The sequence below is a fragment of the Capra hircus genome, chromosome 4 (assembly GCF_001704415.2).
Source record: "Capra hircus breed San Clemente chromosome 4, ASM170441v1, whole genome shotgun sequence".
Classification (NCBI taxonomy): Eukaryota; Metazoa; Chordata; class Mammalia; order Artiodactyla; family Bovidae; genus Capra; species Capra hircus.
In genome coordinates, this window is record NC_030811.1 from 120,377,475 (window position 1) to 120,397,676 (window position 20,202).

At 35.8% G+C, this 20,202-nt stretch overlaps 2 pseudogenes; both read right to left on the minus strand.

Moving 5' to 3' along the window:
* Positions 2,177-3,129, minus strand: LOC102173455 (annotated as a pseudogene).
* LOC102175663 lies at positions 15,779-16,697 on the minus strand (annotated as a pseudogene).

Below are 20,202 nucleotides of genomic sequence, written 5' to 3' on the forward strand. Positions count from 1 at the left end.
TTTTGATTGGGTCGTTTAATTTTTCTGGAATTGAGTTGCATAAGTTGCTTGTATCCTGGGCCATAAATCTAACCTTGATGAATTTTAAAAAAATGAAATCATTCAAACCATCTTTTCTGACCATAATGCATTAAGATAAGATCTCAACTACAGAAGAAAAACTATTAAAAATTCCAACATATGGAGGTTGAACAACACACTTCTGAATAACCAACAAATCACAGAAGAAATCAAAAAAGTAATCAAAATATGCATAGAAACTAATGAAAACACAACAACCCAAAACCTGTGGGACACTATAAAAGCAGTGCTAAGAGGAAAGTTCATAGCAATAGAGGCATACCTCAAGAAACAAGAAAAAAGTCAAATAAATAACCTAACTCTACACCTAAAGCAACTAGGAAAGGAAGAATTGGAGAACCTCAGAGTCAGTAGAAGGAATTTTAAAAATTTTAAAAATTTTAAAAATTTTAAAAATTAGGGCAGAAAAAATGTAAAAGAAACAAAAGAGACCATAGCAAAAATCAACAAAGCCAAAAGCTGGTTCTTTGAAAGGATAAATAAAATTGACAAACTATTAGCCAGACTCATCAGAAGCAAAGAGAGAAAAATCAAATCAATAAAATTAGAAATGAAAATGGAGAGATCACAACAGACAACACAGAAATACAAAGGATCATAAGAGACTACTATCAGAAGTTATATGCCAATAAAATGGACAACATGGAAGAAATGGACAAATTCTTAGAAAAGTACAATATTCCAAAACTGAACCAGGAAGAAATAGAAAATCTTAACAGACCCATCACAAGCATGGAAATTGAAACTGTAATCAGAAATCTTCCAGCAAACAAAAGCCCAGGTCCAGACGGCTTCACAGCTGAATTCTACCAAAAATTTCGAGAAGAGCTAACACCTGTCCTACTCAAACTCTTCCAGAAAATTGCAGAGGAAGGTAAACTTCCAAACTCATTCTATGAGGCCACCATCACCCGAATACCAAAACCTGACAAAGATACTACAAAAAAAGAAAACTACAGGCCAATATCACTGATGAACATAGATGCAAAAATCCTCAATAAAATTCTAGCAATCAGAATCCAACAACACATTAAAAAGATCATGCAGCATCAGTCTTTTCCAATGAGTCAACTGTTCACATTAGGTGGCCAGATTATTGGAGCTTCTGCTTTAGCATCAGTCCTTCCAGTGAATATTCAAGGCTGATTTCCTTTAGGATGGACTAAACAAAGTGATCACATGGATCGCAGCCTTGTCTAACTCAATGAAACTATAAGCCATGCCATGCACTACCCCTCAAGGTGGATGAGTCATGAAGGAGAGTTCTGACAAAATGTGGTCCACTGGAAAATGGAATGGCAAACCACTTCAGCATTCTTGCCTTGCGAACCCCATGAACAGTATGAAAAGGCAAAAATTTGGACAATAAATAGAACTAAAATTCAAGAATGGGTGGACAAATGAGGAACTTCTGATGCCCAAGCCCATCTAATTGCTCTAGCAGTGGTCATGTCCTCTCCATGACCGACACCAGGCAGAGAGGATAGTACCTGTAAAAGTCAGAAGGGCAGCTAGTTCTAGGGGAAGGAAGCAGTGAGGACAGGAGGGAACAGGTGATGGATTTTGGAGATGATTACTGTGCTCTATTTCTTGATTTAGGTACAGAGCACAGGTTTATTTCCTTCATAGTTCTATCTCTCTCTGTTTTGTTTTTGTTTTATTTCCTTATGGATTATATGTAATAATTAATCTATGAAAAAATATGTAAGATGCCTTAAAACTATACAAAAGTCAGTGAAACTACCTGAGGCAGAGTGTTAGGTTAGATATGTCTTCAAAGAATTAACTTGAAAGCAAATTTAGGTATTTCCTATTTAGTCTTCATCTACAAATATCATAATCAAATTATATTTTTTAGTTAACGCTCAGAATTGCCTACTCTATATAACATAGCAGCTGTTTCTTTAAGCTAATACATTTTTAATCACATAAGTCTCTACCGAATCTCAGAGTGACCAACAGATTTGTCATTTTTGTCATAATTTTTCAGCTCATCATCTCTGACATTTATAAAGTAAATAATTTGGGCTCTTTGATTTGAAAGTTAATCGAGTCCTCTGATTCCCAAGTCCACTTTTACTTCCACATAGAGGTTTTAACACATTGAGTTGGAGAAATTAATTATGCTTCTCTTCTGAAAACATCTTTTGGTACCAACCCTTCTCATGGCCTTTTTCATCTCTGTATTTCTCAGAGTGTAGATTAAGGGATTGAACATAGGAGCAATTATGGTATAAAAGAGAGAAAATATTTTTCCCTCAGGGAAAGTGGTAGGGATTCTTAAATAGATAAATATTGATGGTCCAAAAATAAGACAACCACAGTGATGTGAGACCCACAGGTAAACAGGGCTTTGTGTCTTCCTTCAGCTGAGTGATTTCTTAAAGTGAATAATATAATGATATAGGACCCAAACAAGTGAACAAAGGTTACTAAGGCAACCATTCCTGAATTGGCAACCACAAGGACACCAGTGACATAGGTATCAGTACAGGCAACTTTCAACAAAGGAAAAATGTCACAATAGTAGTGGTCAATTTCATTAGGGCCACAGAAGGGCAAACTGATTAGCATAGAGAACAGAGAAAAGGCATGCACAGCCCCACCAGCCCAAGCTGCCAGGATGAGGATATTGCGCCTTTTCCTGTTCATGGTAATCATGTAGTGGAGAGGCTTGCAAATGGAAACCCAGCGATCAAAAGCCATGATTGTTAGGATGCACATTTCAGTCATTCCTAAGAAGTGCAAGGAAAAGACCTATAACATACAGTTACCATAAGAGATGGTTTTCCTTCCCAGGAGCAGGTCACTGATCAGTTTGGGTGTCACACAAGAGGTATAGCAGATGTCCATAGAGGATAAGTGGCTGAGGAAATAGTGCATTGGTTGGTGACAAAGAGGGCTACATCAGATGGAGACAAGGATCAGAAGGTTTCCCACCAAGATGGCTATGTAACAAAATAAGAACACAAAGCAAAATATTTGTATGTTTTTGTTACAGGAAAGTCTCCAAAAAATAAATTATGAGATGTTCCTCTGACCTTCCATGTATTGTAAGCTATCTGCAAAAAGTTGAGTAACTGAAAAAAAAAATAAAATGAAAGGAAATATTTACAATATGATCACAGTCATATAAAAGCTGCTAACAAGACATTAAAGTTAATTTTAACAAATTACTGAAGCTAGTTAATAACTTAATGATATTATATTTTCTTAGGAATCATAGCTCATTTCTTCAGTATTGTTTTCACATATTTTGTTACATTGGTAATAATAAAAATAATTTTTATTAAATTTTCAAAATATAATTGTTTAGGCTTCCCAGGTGGCTCTAGAGGTAAAGAACCCATCTGCCAATGCAGAAGACACAAGAAACATGGGTTTGATCCTTGGGTCGAGAATATCCGTGTAGTAGGAAATGGTAACCTAATGCAGACTTCTTGCCTGGAAAATTGGGGGTTCAGGACAGGGAACACGTGTATACCTGTGGCAGACTCATGTTGATGTATGGCAAAACCAATACAATATTTTAAAGTAATTAACTTCCAATTAAAATAAATAAATTTATATTAAAAAAAAGAACCTAGTGGGCTGTGAATCCATGGGTCTGCAGTAAGTCGATTGACCACATGGTTTACAGTACAGAACAGGCATTAGAGACATTCCTTGATTCATGGTGATTCATGTTGCATCTTTATTGACTTTATGATAGTATGAGAATAGTAAGCATCAAGAAGAAACTGTACTTGAATTTTGATTTTCTCCTTGATCTAGCTATAGGTGATTATGATACTGTGTTATAATGCTGGGTCTGAGCACTGAGTCATAATAGCCTTCAGGCAGCCTGGTGATCACATAGGCAAAGAACTGACGAAATTAAAACCATTCCGTACCAGACAGCCATTCTGTTTTTCACTTTTAGTGGAGTATTCAATAACTTACATGAGATAGGCTTTGTATTAGAAATAGACTTTGTGTTAGTTTGTTAAAAATAGGCTTTGTGTTAGATTGTTAAAAATAGGCTTTGTGTTAGATTATTGTTGTTGTTCAATCGCTAAGTCATGTCCAACTCATTAGGACCCCCATGAACTTCAGCACTCCAGGCTCCCCTGTCTTTCACTATCTCCCTGAGTTTCCTCAAACTCATTTCCATGGAGTCACTGATGTCATCTGACTATCTCATCCTCTGTTTTCCCCTTCTTCTCTTGCCTTCAATCTTTCCCAGCAAAAGAGACTGTTCCAGTGGGTTGGCTCTCTGCAATAGGTAGTAAAAGTATTAGAGATGATTTTGCTCAATTGCAGGCTAATGTTAGTATTCTGAGTATGTTTAAGATAAGCTGGACTAAACTATGATGTCCAGTAGGTTCAGTTCAGTTCATTTCAGTCGCTCAATCATGTCCGACTCCTTGTGAACCCATGAATCGCAGCAGGCCAGGCCTCCCTATCCATCACCAACTCCTGGAGTCTACCCAAACCCATGTCCATTGAGTCGATGATGCCATCCAACCATCTCATCCTCTTTCATCCCCTTCTCCTCCTGTCCCCAATCCTTCCCAGCATCAGGGTATTTTCCAAAGAGTCAACTCTTCATATGAGGTGGCCAAAGTATTGGTTTCAGCTTCAACATCAGTCCTTCCAATGAACACCCAAGACTGATCTCCTTTAGAATGGACTGGTTGGATCTCCTTGCAGTCCAAGGGACTCTCAAGAGTCTTCTCTAACACCACAGTTCAAAAGCATCAAATGTTCAGCACTCAGCTTTCTTCACCATCCAACTCTCACATCTATACGTGACTACTGGAAAAACCATAGCCTTGACTAGATGGACCTTTGTTTGCAAAATAATGTCTCTGCTTTTGAATATGCTATCTAGGTTGGTCATATCTTTTCTTCCAAGGAGTAAGCGTCTTTTAATTTCATGGCTGCAATCACCATCTGCAGTGATCTTGAAGTTCAAAAAATAAAGTCTGACACTGTTTCCACTGTTTCCCCATCTATTTTCCAGGAAGTGATGGGGCCGGATGCCATGATCTTCGTTTTCTGAGTGTTGAGCTTTCAGCCAACTTTTTCACTCTCTTCTTTCACTTTCATCAAGAGGCTTTTTAGTGCCTCTTCACTTTCTGCCATAAGGCTGGTGTCATCTGCCTATCTGAGGTTATTGATAGTTCTCCTGGCAAACTTGATTCCAGCTTGTGCTTCTTCCAGTCCAGGGTTTCTCATGATATACTCTGCATAGAAGTTAAATAAGCAGGGTGACAATATACAGCCTTGACGTACTCCTTTTCCTATTTGGAACCAGTCTGTTCTTCCATGTCCAGCTCTAACTGTTGCTTCTTGACCTGCCACAGGTTTCTCAAGAGACAGGTCAGATGGTCTGCTATTCCCATCTCTTTAAGAATTTTCCACAGTTTATTGTGATCCACACAGCCAAAGGCTTTGGTATAATCAATAAAGCAGAAATAGATGTTTCTCTGGAACACTCTTGCTTTTTCTATGATCCAGTGGATGTTGGGCAATTTGATCTCTGGTTCCTCTGCCTTTTCTAAAACCAGTTTTGTATTCAATTCATTTTCAACTTGTATTTTCAGGTTATGATGAATTTATTGTGATGTAATCTCATTGAACGTCATGAATATCTGAACTATTTTCCACAGATAAATTATACCATTCTTACTTTTAACACTTAAACAACAGTGCTAGTAATACAATTTAATAAAGGACATTTTTTAACTTATAATTTTCAAATGTGTCCTTCAGAAAGGTATTTTTTTTTAATTACATGATGCTCCATTCCCCTACCATGATATAGAACACTTTCTTGGACTTGTCTGTAGTCATATGATCATGGAATACAGTACATGTAATAAAAGTCACCTAAATTCTGAGCTGTGTTATTAGGATTATGTGTTGTCCCTTGAAATAGAAGAGTGAAGGTAGAGTAAGTACTGCATATTGAACTTGGGAAACCAATCTTGCTAGCTATTTTATAAGACTGATATTATTTGAAAATATAGCAAAAATTGTCAGTGGTTGGTATTTTAAAAAAGAAAATTATATTTCATATTTAAATTTAATGTAAAATAATGTTTAAGTTGAATTTTATAGTCATTAAAATTAACAGTGCAAATAAAAAGATACAATAATTGAAATTAACAAATAATTTAAATTTGGTACTTGTGCTCTCTGCTAGAATAAATTATGGACAGCAAAAATCTGAAAATTTAGTCACCTCAATGTAAATGTAAGGCAAACTTTGTGGTCAAGAAGTGCTCAGTTGTTTTCTGTTGCATGGCTTTTTAATAGATTTGCATATAGTATATTCTTTTTGATCAAGGTAGGACTTAACACTAAGGTGACGAAAGAATGTACTACTGAGAACACACACTTCTCAGTTTTATTCCAGTCACTCATGAGGAATTAGGTAGCATGCAGGTAGTTGTTTACCTGACTCCTCTGTCAGATGTAGTAGCCATGCTGGGCTCCATAGGCAATTTTTTTTTTTTTGACATCTGTTTTATTTTGTTTCAGTCAAAAAAAAACCTATGAATTTATAGATATTGATTTTTCTTTTTATATAAATCTTTTATTACAAAATTTTCGATGTAACGAAATGAATAGGTTAACATGTTCACTATTTTCCAAATTGTGTAGCTGTATTGCTAGTGATATTTATTTATTTTTTTTTTAATTTTTGAAATCAGTTTTTTAATTGTTTCCTTTTCCTGTTGATATATACTACAACTTCCAAGACATAGATATTCTCATCTGTACACAAATACACACACATAAAGATATAAAATTAACATTTAAAAATTATATTTAAGAATGCTTAAAGATTTTCAAATGCAAGAGTATCTGAAAATAATATTGTAACAGTCATAATCTCATACAGTCCATCAAATACTTTACCAACAGCAACATAGAGAACCTAGAGATATGGGATAGAATAAATTTCTTATGTGAGAAACACTTAGGTTTTTTTTTTTTTTACTTTTCACATGTAGTTTTATTTTTTTTAATTTTAAAATCTTTAATTCTTACATGTGTTCCCAAACATGAACCCCCCTCCCACCTCCCTTTAATATTATCTTAGCTGATAAACAGACATGGCTTTAAATCACATTGCAAAATATGTTGAGAGTAATTCTTTTTTTCAATTTTAGCTCAATATCTTTGCCTACATTAAAAAGGGCAAGTATTAACTTAATCATATTGTGTCATTATATCCCAAGACGCCGTTTTTAACATGAAGATTATATCCATAGTCTCCTTTTTATTAACATGAAGACAATAGGGTTGTATATGTTAAATTGTGTACCATTTATACCCTATATTCCACAACATGTCAATTTATACCATAAACTCCATAAAATTTAGTTTTGTTATATCTTTAAACGTATCACCTCAATTGCAATTAACTAATTTATGAAAAAATATTATATTGCATTATTTTGACTGAAAGTACAAGAAACTAAAGCGACTTAAAATTTATTGAAAATAAATGTCTAGTTATTATGTAGCATAAGAGTAAAAGTACTCATCTAATCCAAATATTATTTTCAGTATCAAATGAATTGATTTAAAATAAAATAAGTGAATGTCCCAAACTACAGAACCAGTAAACCGTAGCATTTATAAACTAGATCTTCCAGGTCTTACTATGTATATCATTGCTTTCCACAGGAAAGGGGCGCATATAAAAGATAGCAGTAAAAGAATTATCATTACTTTCATCACATGAAAGATGACAGACTCCCAGATCACTACAAAACATACTATGATAATTATAAGAATAGACGCATGGTGTAGCACGTCTGTGATTTAAAATCATTTCATAACATCAAGCTTTCAATCTAAACACTACAGATATTAATGTTTTGATCTTATAAAAATAGGTTATCAGCTTTCTTGAAGGCACTAGTAGAATAATGACCTTCATGAAGGTTAAGACATTGAACACATAAGTGAAGAAAAGAAAACATTATTAAGTCAAAAATCAAGTGAGATGCAAAAGCGATAAGGTCAAAATTAGATATGATGAAGATACCAAAATAAAATGGAGGAAAAACCATTTTTATCCAAGCATTGGTAAACTTCTGATGGCTAGAGAGAGGATATTGGTCACCTAGATGTTTCTGATATTCAGTTGTTTAATATCAAGTGAAATAATGTAAACTGAAAGTTAGTTACTTTTTTGTTTCAGTTTTTCATATTTATGCTTTATATAGAAGAGGACATTTAAATCTAAAAAGACCGTCCAGTTTAGATTAGATAATTAATCATCCTTTATGAATCTGAGCGATTGTCACACCTTATTCTTGATGCTTTATATGTTTTACTTTATTTTACTACTGCTGCTGCTGCTGCTGCTAAGTCTCTTCAGTGGTGTTGTGCGACCCCATAGACAGCAGCCCATTAGGCTCCCCCGTCCCTGGGATTCTCCAGGCAAGAACACTGGAGCGGGTTTGCCATTTCCTTCTCCAATGCATGAAAGTGAAAAGTGAAAGTGAAGTGTCTCAGTCGTGTTCGACTCTTAGCGACCCCATGGACTGCACCCTACCAGGCTCCTCCATCTGTGGGATTTTCCAGGCAAGAGTACTGGAGTGGGATGCCATTGCTTTCTCCTTTATTTTACTATTTATAATGAAATCTTCAGTATAAAAAGAACTGTTTTGGATTTATTCATTCACACAAGTTGTTCTTGGTTGTATAACACAATGTACTTTAAACTTGAATTGCAACAACTACACCTGTGATATAAACACATCTTTCCAGCAAACAGTGAGAGAAGAACACATGAGTTTATAAAACAAAATCCATACATAACAATGCTGTATCTTTTCTTTACATTCTTCTTTCGTTGAATAAAGGCACAGACACACATTTCAATGAAATCACTTGAAATAAATTAAACCCAAACAAAACCCAAATTAAATTTCTGTTGAAAAAATAAACTCAACCTGGCTATCTCACTTCCTCCCTGCAAAGTTTCTTGATATTCAATTTGAAGTAAGTAGTCTGTTACTTCATGCCACCAATATTAAGTTAAAAAGTTAATTTGCACTGGCTATAGTACTGCTTAACTATCCTATTCACCCTTCATGAGGTACTATCAGTGTTGTGAAACTATTCTTCAGGAAGTGAAGTAGGATATGTTTCATATATGTAATTACCCTGTGGCTAACCATACATTTGCTTAACCTGAGTCTGATGAATCTAGACAATTATAGGCAACTGATATTTTAAAAAATAGGAATTTCTTCAAATATTAGAGTTTGCAGGATCACTGAAAAACTGAAAATTTCATCATTTTTAAATGTATTATCCAAAGCACACATGCTGTTTGTAATATAGTATCAAAACAGAACTCATTTTAACCCTTGCTAAAATGTTTTATATATCACATCAGAGTATATACCCTTAAAGTAACACAATTAATGCCAAATAGAGCTGGTGAGCCTAAAACAAATACTGTAAAGATGATTACCTGCACATAATTTGCAGATGGTCTTCAAGTTAGTTTTAACTTATTCAGGAAAATGTGTTGGTCACACAACTGCCCGCCCCCCGCCCCCGCCTTCATTTACACAGTTTGCTAACTATTCACTAGCATTTATATATAGACTTAAATGCAAGTCTATAAAGCAGTGATTCAGACAAATCTAGATCAATTCTCTAAAAATATCTTCAAATATTGCTTGGATTTTCAGGAAGAAAAATCCTACTGTTATACAGAGTGAGTGGTGGTTTGAATACCCCTGAAAACTATCCTGTGTTCACAGAGAAACATTTGTTCATTCCACAAGGAGATGATCTAGGATTTTAAATGCTGATGACTCACCAACACCTGCTTATACTAAAGAGTAAACAAGAATTTTTTTCAAATATCTGCTAAAGCAGCACTCACATCCATGCCCTCAGAATCAACTCTTTGATGCCTGTGCCTGAAAGAAACTTGTTCTACATGAGCCAAACATAACCTGAGAAGAAGCCATAAGAATATTTTGACTTAGAAAGTTAAATAAATTGTTTTCCCAAAAGCATTTCTTAAATAGTCTAACCAAGGAACGCTAATCAGTTGTCCAAGATTATATTTCACAGCCTTCTGGGAATTCTCAGAATATAAATGTATTTAACTTTTTGTGTTAGTGAAGTTCTGGGCAGTGTCTCTGGAGGTCAGTACTGTTATTCAGATCCAAAAAAGCTCAGTAAATTCTGCCAGTTCTGTCTAACTTCCTCCTGTGAAGAACAGAAAGGAACCTAGGTAATCCTTTGGGAGCACCGACTTTGCTTTGAAGAAGACCTCTATCTCCAGACCAAAGAAGAAAAGAAGTTAGAGGAAAATCAGAAAGAGATATTCAGAGTTCCAACATTCTTTATGAACAAAAACCACATAAGATACCTATGAGTCAGTTAACAATTTAATCAATCACCTGTCACTTCACTACTTTCTGGGACCAGGAACAGCAACAAACAACAATGCAGTGCCATGGCTGCAATGAAGCGCTGGGGTGTGAGAGACAAAGGAAAAAGAATAATCTGCAGGGCCTCCCTGGCAGTTCACTGGTTAAGACTCTGTGCTACCAATGCAGAAGACAGGGGTTCAGTCCCTGGTCGGGGAACTAAGATCCCACAAGTTTCATGGTGTGGCCCAAAATGAAAGTAAATAAATATTTTTTTAAAAGAAAATTGTCAAAATAATTGAAATTTAAAACAAAATTCCTGTTATTGATAGGTTGGAATAGACTCCACATTTGCTTATTGAAGTTTTAAATAGCTTAATGAAGTTAGAAACCAATAAAAATATATGTATTTTTATTCCCATTACTATTGAGCACTTTCCATTCAGTAGTTTTAGTCCTGCAGGGTGTATACACTCTGAATCATCTGTACAAATGGACCTCAAGGGCAAAGAAGAAATCAAAAGGAGATTACAAAGTAGATTTATATAAATTAAAATAAAAACAAAATATAACAAAGTCTATACAATGCTGGTAAAGCATTAATTATAGTGAAATTTTTTGCAGCAAACCACTATAATGGAAAAGAAAAATATTCTCACATTTGTCCTCAATTTCCCTCTTAAAATTAGGCAGAGAAATAAAGATCAGAGTGAAAAATCAATAAAAATAAAGCACCAGAAAACACAATAGAGAGAAAATGAAAGCAAGATCAGTTATTTGAGAAATATTCTAAAAGTGATATGATAGCACTATAAATAAACAGATATTAAAAAGGTAATAAGTAAATAATATAAGCAATGTTATGCCTAAAATTTCAACAATCTGGATAAAAATTTTAAAAATTAGCAGATTATTTGAAAAGACACTTCACCAAAAAAGATATTTGAATGTCAAATTAGTGGGTAAAAATTTGCTTAACACCATTAGTCATCTATGAATACAAATTAAAGCCATAATGAGAAGGCAGTTCACCACTCCAATAACAGCTAAAATTGAGAAAAGTGACATATCAAGTAGTGAAGAGCATCTTGAACACTCTTAAACTTCTTGTGGGGAGGTAAACTGGTACAATCACTCACTTTTCCAAAGTAGCTTGCAGTTTCTTAAAATATTAAGTGCGCATAAGACCAGCCATTTCGCTCCTACATATTTACCTTTCAAGACTATATCCCAAATCAGTAACTCGTACATGAATGAACATAGCGTTATTTGTAATAGGAAAAAACTGGACCTAACCCAAATGCCTATTAAGAACATAGTGAAGAAACAAATTGTAAAATTTGCATTCATGGGATTTGCATTCATTTCCTCATCAATCAAAAGGGATGAACAACTGATGCATGCAACAATATGGATTAATCTTTAAATCATTATTATGAAAGAAACTAGCAAACAGAATTTATACTGTATGATTAAATATATATAACTATCTATAGAATGCAAACTAATCTATAGAGACAGAAAGCAAGTCAACAGTTGCCAGAGAAAAGGGGTCCAGTAAAGCACAAGAAGGAGGGCTACATTGGGCACAAGGAAACTCTTTGGCGTGATAGACACTCTCATTATTTTGATTGTGGGGATGATTTTGGAGGACTACACATTTGTCAAAACAGATCAAATTGTGCAGTTTAAATATGTTCAATTTATGATATGCCATTAGAAGTGTTGAAAGTAACCTAAGATTGAGGATTAATAACTAATGAATGAATGTAGAGAGGATCTCTCCTCAAAATTGGGAGTCAGAATTGGTGCAATTCAAAATTGGAGCATGTGTTGATGTAGCTGCAGCCAGAACTGCCACCATCACAGAACAAGCAGGAAGTGTCTCTAGAGAGTAGAAAGGCTAAGGTTGGCCAGAGCATATGCAGAGAATGAGTACAGAGAACAAGCTGGATACAGGGCGTCTGTGGTCTGAGGTGTGTATAAATTTTAGAGAAGTAACTAGGAAAAAAACAACGACAACTTGGACCTAGACTGGAAGATGTTGACTGGTGAATGCTCAGATAGAGCATATGTGTTGGAGCCTTGTCATGGACAGGCAGGCACAAGGCCGGGGATGCAAATGTCTGCTCCACTAGGGTCTGATGGTGCAGCAAGGTGAAGGGCAAGTTTGTCCTGGGGCTGTGAACTTGCTGAGAAACTGTGTGCTTGGGAACAGTTTTGGGAAGTGGAGAAAAACCCAGAAGGAAACAAAACAAACAAATAATTGGTGATAATAAGAGGATGACAGAGGATAAGATGGTTGGATGGCATCACCGACATGATGGAAATGAGTTTGAGTAAGCTCTGGGAGTTGCTGATGGACAGGGAAGCCCGGTGGGCTACAGTCATGGGGTTGCAAAGGGTTGGACACAACTGAGTGAACTGAACGAAGTTCAGTTTGGCGCTCAGCTCTCTTTATAGTCCAACTCTCACATCCGTACATGACCAATGGAAAAAACATAGCCTTGATTAGACGGACCTTTGTTGACAATGTCTCTGTTTTTTAATATGCTGTCTAGGTTGGTCATAACTTTCCTTCCAAGGAGTAAGCGCCTTTTAATTTTATGGCTGCAATCACCATCTGCAGTGATTTTGGAGCCCCCCCCCCCAAATAAAGTCAGCCACTGTTTCCACTGTTTCCCCATCTGTTTGCCAGGAAGTGATGGGACCGGATACCATGATCTTAGTTTTCTGGATGTTGAGTTTTAAGCCAATTTTTTCATTCTCCTCTTTCGCCTTCATTGAGAAGCTCTTTAGTTCTTCTTCACTTTATGCCATAAGGGTGGTGTCATCTGCATATCTGCAGGGAAAGCACTGGCAACTCACTACAGTACTCTTGCCTGGAAAATCCCTTGGATGGAGGAGCCTAGTAGGCTGCAGTCCATGGGGTCGCGAAGAGTTTGACACGACTGATGGACTTCACCTTCACTTTTCACTTTCATGCATTGGAGAAGGAAAGAGCAAGCCACTCCAGTGTTCTTGTCTGCAGACTTCCAGGGACGGCAGAGCCTGGTGGGCTGCCATCTATGGGGTCGCACAGAGTCAGACATGACTGAAGCAATTTAGCAGCAGCAGCAGCAGCATCTGCATATCTGAGGTTATTGATGTCTCTCTCTGCAACCTTGATTCCAGCTTGTGTTTCTTCCAGTCCAGCGTTTCTCATGATGTACTCTGCATAGACATTAAATAAGCAGGGTGACAATATACAGCCTTGACATACTCCTTTTCCTATTTGGAACCAGTCTGTTGTTCCATGTCCCGTTCTAACTGTTTCTTCCTGACCTGCATATGCGTTTCTCAAGCGGCAGGTCAGATGGTCTGGTATTCCCATCTCTTTCAGAATTTTCCACAGTATATTGTGATCAACACAGTCAAAGGCTTTGGCATAGTCAATAAAACAGAAATAGATGTTTTTCTGGAACTCTTTGCTTTTTCCATGATCCAGTGGATGGTGGCAATTTGATTTTTTGTTCCTCTGCATTTTCTAAGATCAGCTTGAACATCTGGAAGTTCACGGTCCGTGTATTGCTGAAGCCTGGTTTGGAGAATTTTGAGCATTAACTCACTAGTGTGTGAGATGAGTGAAATTGTGTGGTAGTTTGAGCATTCTTTGGTATTGCCTTTATTTGGGATTGGAATGAAAACTGACTTTTTCCAGTCCTGTGGCCACTGATGAGTTTTCCAAATTTGCTGACATATTGAGTGTAGCACTTTCACAGCGTCATCTTTCAGGATTTGAAATAGCTCAACTGGAATTCCATCACCTATGCTAGCTTTGTTCGTAGTGATACTTCCTAAGGCCCACTTGACTTCACATTCCAGGAGGTCTGGCTTTAGCTGAGTGATCTGATCATCGTAATTATCTTGGTCATGAAGATTTTTTTGTACAGTTCTTCTGTGTATTCTTGCCACCTCTTCTTAATATTGTCTGTTTCTCTTAGGTTCATATGATTTCTGTCCTTTATTGAGCCCATCTTTGCCTGAAATATTCCCTTGGTATCTCTAATTTTCTTGAAGAGATCTCTAGTCTTTCCCATTCTGTTGTTTTCCTCTATTTCTTTGCATTGATTGCTGAGGAAGGGTTTCTTATTTCTCCTTGTTATTCTTTGGAACTCTGCATTTACATGTTTATATCTTTCCTTTTCTCCTCTGCTTTTCATTTCCCTTCTTTTCACAGCTATTTGTAGGCCTCCTCAGACAGCCATTTTGCTTTTTGCATTTCTTTTTCTTGGTGATGGTCTTGATTCCTGTCTCCTGTACAATGTCATGAACCTCCGTCCATAGTTCATCAGGCACTCTGTCTGTCAGATCCAGTGTCTGAAATCAATGTCTCACTTCCACTATATAGTTATAAGGGATTTGATTTAGGTCATACCTGAATGGTCTAGTGGTTTTCTCCACTTTCTTTAATTTCTAACTATTTCACCAAATAGAGCTCAATACTGAAAAATAATGCCTCCTTTATGAACTTGTGGTGGTTTAGTCACTCAATTGGGCCCGACTCTTCAAACCCCAAGGACTGTAGCCCACCAGGCTCCTCTGTTCATGCACCAGGCAAGAATATTTGAGTGGGTTGCCATTTTCTTTTCCAGGGAATCTTCCCAACCCAGGGATACGAACCTGTGTCTCCTGTACTGAAGGTGGATTCTTCACTGCTAAGCCACCAGAGAAGAGCTTTATGAACTTACATTTTCTTAATTTTCCCCGTGTCCAGAGAATATCAGCAACTTGACTTGTCCCCAAGTTTACGTGTGAATGATTATGAAAATTCTCTTTAGCCTCATGGTTCACTATGGGTTAGAGAAATTGACACTTATATTTCTTTATTTCAGCACCTCTGACATTTATAGAGTACACAATTTGAGTTCAGATCATTCTCAAAGCCATAGAACTCTATGATTCCAAGCCCCTGTTTACTCTTGCATAAAGTTTTTAACATACAGAGTTCAGTTCTGTTCAGTCACTCAGTCGTGTCCAACTATTTATGACCCCATGAACTGCAGCATGCCAGGCCTCCCTGTCCATCACCAACTCCCAGAGTCCACCCAAACCCAGGTCCATTGAGTCAGTGATGCCATCCAACCATCTGATCCTGTGTCATCCCCTTCTCCTTCTGCCCTCAATCTTTCCCAGCATCAGCATCTTTTCAAATCAGTCAACTCTTCACATCATGTGGCCAAAGTATTGGAGTTTCAGCTTCAACATCAGTCCTTCCAATGAAAACACAGGACTGATCAAGTAGAAGAAATCAATTATGTTTTCCCTCTGAAAATATCTTGACAACAAACTTTTCTAATAGTCTTTTTCATCTCTGTGTTTCTCAGAGTGTAGATTAAGGGATTGAACATAGAAACAATGATGGTATAAAAGAGGGAAAAAAAAATTTGTCCTCAGGGAAAGTTTTAGGGGGTCTTAAATAGGCAAAGATTGAAAGACCAAAAAATAAGACAACCACAGTGATGTGAGACCCACAAGTAAATAGGGCTTTGTGCCTTCCTTCAGCTGAATGGTTTCTTAAGGTGAATAATATAATGACATAGGACCCAAACAAGAGAACAAAGGTTACTAAGGCAACCATTTCTGAATTGGCAACCACAAGGACACCAGTGACATAGGTATCAGTACAGGCAACTTTTAATAAAGGAAAAATGTCACAATAGTAGTGGTCAATTTCACTGGGGCCACAGAAGGCCAAACTGATTGTCATAGAGAACAGAGAAAAGGCATGGACAGCCCCACCAGCCCAAGCTGCCAGGATGAGGATATTGCACCTTTTCCTGTTCATGGTAATCATGTAGTGGAGAGGCTTGCAGATGGCAACCCAGTGATCAAAGGCCATGATTGTAAGGATGCAGATTTCAATCATTCCTAAGAAGTGCAAGGAAAAGACCTGAACATGCAGTTACCATAAGAGATGGTTTTCCTTCCCAGGAGCAGGTCACTGATCACACAAGAGGTATAGCAGATGTCCATGAAGGATAAGTGGCTGAGGCAATAGTACATTGGTTGGTGAAAAAGGACACTGCATCGGATGGAGACAAGGATCAGAAGATTTCCCACCAACAGGGCAAAATAACAGAATAACAAGAAAACAAAGCAAAACATCTGTATATTTTGGTCAGAGGAAAGCCCCTCAAAAATGAATTCTGATACATTTCTCTGATTTTCCATATGGCAAATTTAATGTGTATTATGTTCTTGCCTGGAGAATCCCAGGGGCAGGGGAACCTGGTGGGCTGCCATCTATGGGTCGCACAGAGCCGGACAGGACTGAAGTGACTTAGCAGCAGCAGCAGCAGCAGTATGCAAAAATTGTTAAGTACCTGAAAGAAAAATCAGCACATGCATTTGGATGAAACACTTACAGTAAAATTATAGCAAGTTTACTATAAAATTATAACCATTAACATATCATTGAAGCAAATTCATAAGGTATTTACTGTATTTGTTATGGGAAATTATAGATATTTTTGCCCCACAGCTTCCTTTTGTATCAAAATATTCTATTCTATTGATGGAATTAAATATGTATTCTCTTCAGTATTCCTCAGTTTTTAAATTTAATGTTTAACATATCACTATTTCCTAAAGGGTAAGGGAACAATTATGGAGAAGGGAATGGCTAGCCATTCCTGTATTCTTCCCTAAAGAATCTCATGGACAGAGGAGCCTCGCAGGCTGTAGTCCATAGGGTCACACAGAGTTGGACACATCTGAAGTGATTAAGCAGCAACAGCATAATATTTAGGGAAAAATGAATATTTATTTACTCATTTCTGGGTAAGTGACATATTGATATATTAAGCATGTATGTTTTTGTACGTGATACAGTTTTTTTTTTAATATAATGTCTCTTTCTCCAACAGGATGTTGGCTACCCCCTGCATTTTCTTCATGCATAAGTGCATAAACAAATTTATGACATCTTTTTCTGAATTTTGAAATGCTTGAGTGGACAATTTATTTGCAAAATAACTGATTTCTTTGCCACTAGTGAAAGAAACATAATCTTATAAGTCAAATAAGTCTTTTAAGTCAAATCAATCTTAAAAGTCAAATAACTAGAATACATGATCACAAACAGTGGAAGGCTGTCAATGATTGACATCCTAAAAATAACTGTAAATATATATGCATCTTTTCTATTTAACCTTTAAGTGTTAAAGTCACTGCTTTTGTAGTAAACTGTACAGTTGTTAAAAATTAGTGGTTTAATAAGTAAAGGAAAAAGAAAATTGCTTATAATTACATAGGTATGTTTAATTTCTGCACCTTTTATGTGTTTTATATATTTATATTTTAGTGTTTAATCACTGAAATTCAGTAAAAGATGATGTTATAAAATGATAAAGCATACTTTATGGTCAGTAAGTGTTCGACTATTACGTGTTGTACAAATGAGGGATTGATTCATGAATCTGCTTGCATCATATTTCTGCATGATTTTTAAACAGAAAGTATACAGGACTGGAAAAATATGCACTACATACAGTAGAACTCATCTAAATGCTGCTCTCCACCCTGGTAAACCCAGAAGGTCTTCCTACCTTACTCCTAGATCAGGTGTGAAGACCATATCCAGCCATCACAAACATGTTTTTAAAATATATATTTTTTTGTTTTAGAGTTATGTAGAAATTAACAAATTCATCATTAACCACACTGTGTAGCTATATTACTGGTAATAATTAAAGTGATTTTAACTAGTGAATAGATAAGACAATAAAACACAGTTGGTATCATTTTAGTTTAATCTATTTGATTCCATGAGGAAGGAGTTTTTGATTTGGTCATACGATATCCTTAACATTTCTCTTTGCTAATCTCCATTTTAAACAAAATGACAGCAGATCTCTTCCTCAGATTTTTCAGTGATCATGGTAGTTAAATAGCATGTATTCATGTTGTGTGGTTCATTTGAAAAATGTCACAATTATAGTCATAAGTTATGTCTATTATACAGCAATAAAATAAAAACATGTTTTTAATAAATTTAAGTACACTGATATGAAGACAACTATTAAAGAAGGAGCCTAGTTATTAGAATGGCTTAATCATGGGAACATGATCCCTTTATTCCATTACAAAAGAATCTGAGAAAAAGTAACTGAATCAATTTCCCAAATCAGAAAGCTGATAAACCGTAGGTCATAGAAATAATCTGGTTTACATTTAGATTGCTGATACCTCTTCTGGATGGAAACAGAGCAGACAAGGAATCACAAAGGAGAGCAGTGGGGGCATTATTTGAATCTATATTTCAAATTCTTTGCAGTATAGATTACAGGTGATATACTAGGTCACTCTAAAAATACATCTATGAAGTTACAAGAATTAAGATGTAGATTAGCATTTATGATTTCAAACCCATTTGCAACATCTTGCCTAAAATTTGACCACAGTAGTTTTCAGTGTCCCAATTTGTACAGTTAAAGGATTAGCTATTTGCTGTTGATTGAATGTTGTTAAGGAAATTATGGTGAACTATCAATTAAGTATTTCTATAGATACTGGCAATAACAAAATTAATCTAATGAATAAATTGAGGGGATAAAATTATAATCATGGAAAAATTAACCTTTCTTTGAAGAAAAAATTTCAAAACATTAAACTCATATATTACGTTTATGCAAGTATAAATAGTATTTAAGAAAGACAACAGCAAAATAATTAGAAAAGGTGAGGAGTGTAAAATAAAGAGGAGAACTAATCACATTGATTCAAACTCCATATATAATAGTAAATTCCATCAAGATTGTCAGGCCCTTATAGGCTTTCAACACACGCACATTTGCCATTAGATGAAATAGCAGATCCTTATGCCTAGCCAATTTATTACCCAATTTTTCAATATTAGGGTTTGAATAAATGGTACCATTGTGTCAAATATTTATTTCTGAATTAGTGGAAGACAAACAACTGTCACCCTGAATAAGCTTAGATACTACCAATTTTACTCTCCAAAATTATTTTAAATATTTTGTTTTCCATAAAATTGTTATTAAGAACTTATAACAAGAACAAAGTGTACTCTTTTGAGATTCTTTGCGAAGAATGTTCAATCTGTCTAAACTTCAGAATCCTTATATGTGCAATTACAATATTGATACATTCTTAAAGAGAATATTGAGAAGTACATAAAATTATAATGTGAAGCTTCCTAGTATGGTACCTACTGCATAACAACTAGACAGTATTCCTTTCCCTACCATTGACTTAGCTTTACCAATTTCAATCAGTCTAATTTATTTTAGGAAAATCATCATTTGATCTCTGTGGATTAGACGCTCAAAAGTCATAGACAACCTAAACATTTCAAAATTTTAATGTTACTTCCCCTACTCCAATTCAGCCTGCAATATACAGTTAGGGCTAAACATCACCAAAGCATTACGCTTATCGCTATACCACAATTAAATGTATAACCTTACAATAACAGTTAAGGAGAACAAAAGGCAAATAATATGCCATTAGCCTAATACAAGCAAAAACATCAGGACAATTTTGAGTTGTCTTCAGGTTAGTTTCCAGCTCTTCTGGAAAATATCTGCTGGGTATATTCTCCACTTTTGGTAAGCACTGTGCTAACCTTTTTCAATCATATAAACCTGAAATGAAATGGGAGACTACAAATCCGTGATGCAAACAAAGCTACATTAATTCTCTGCAAATATAT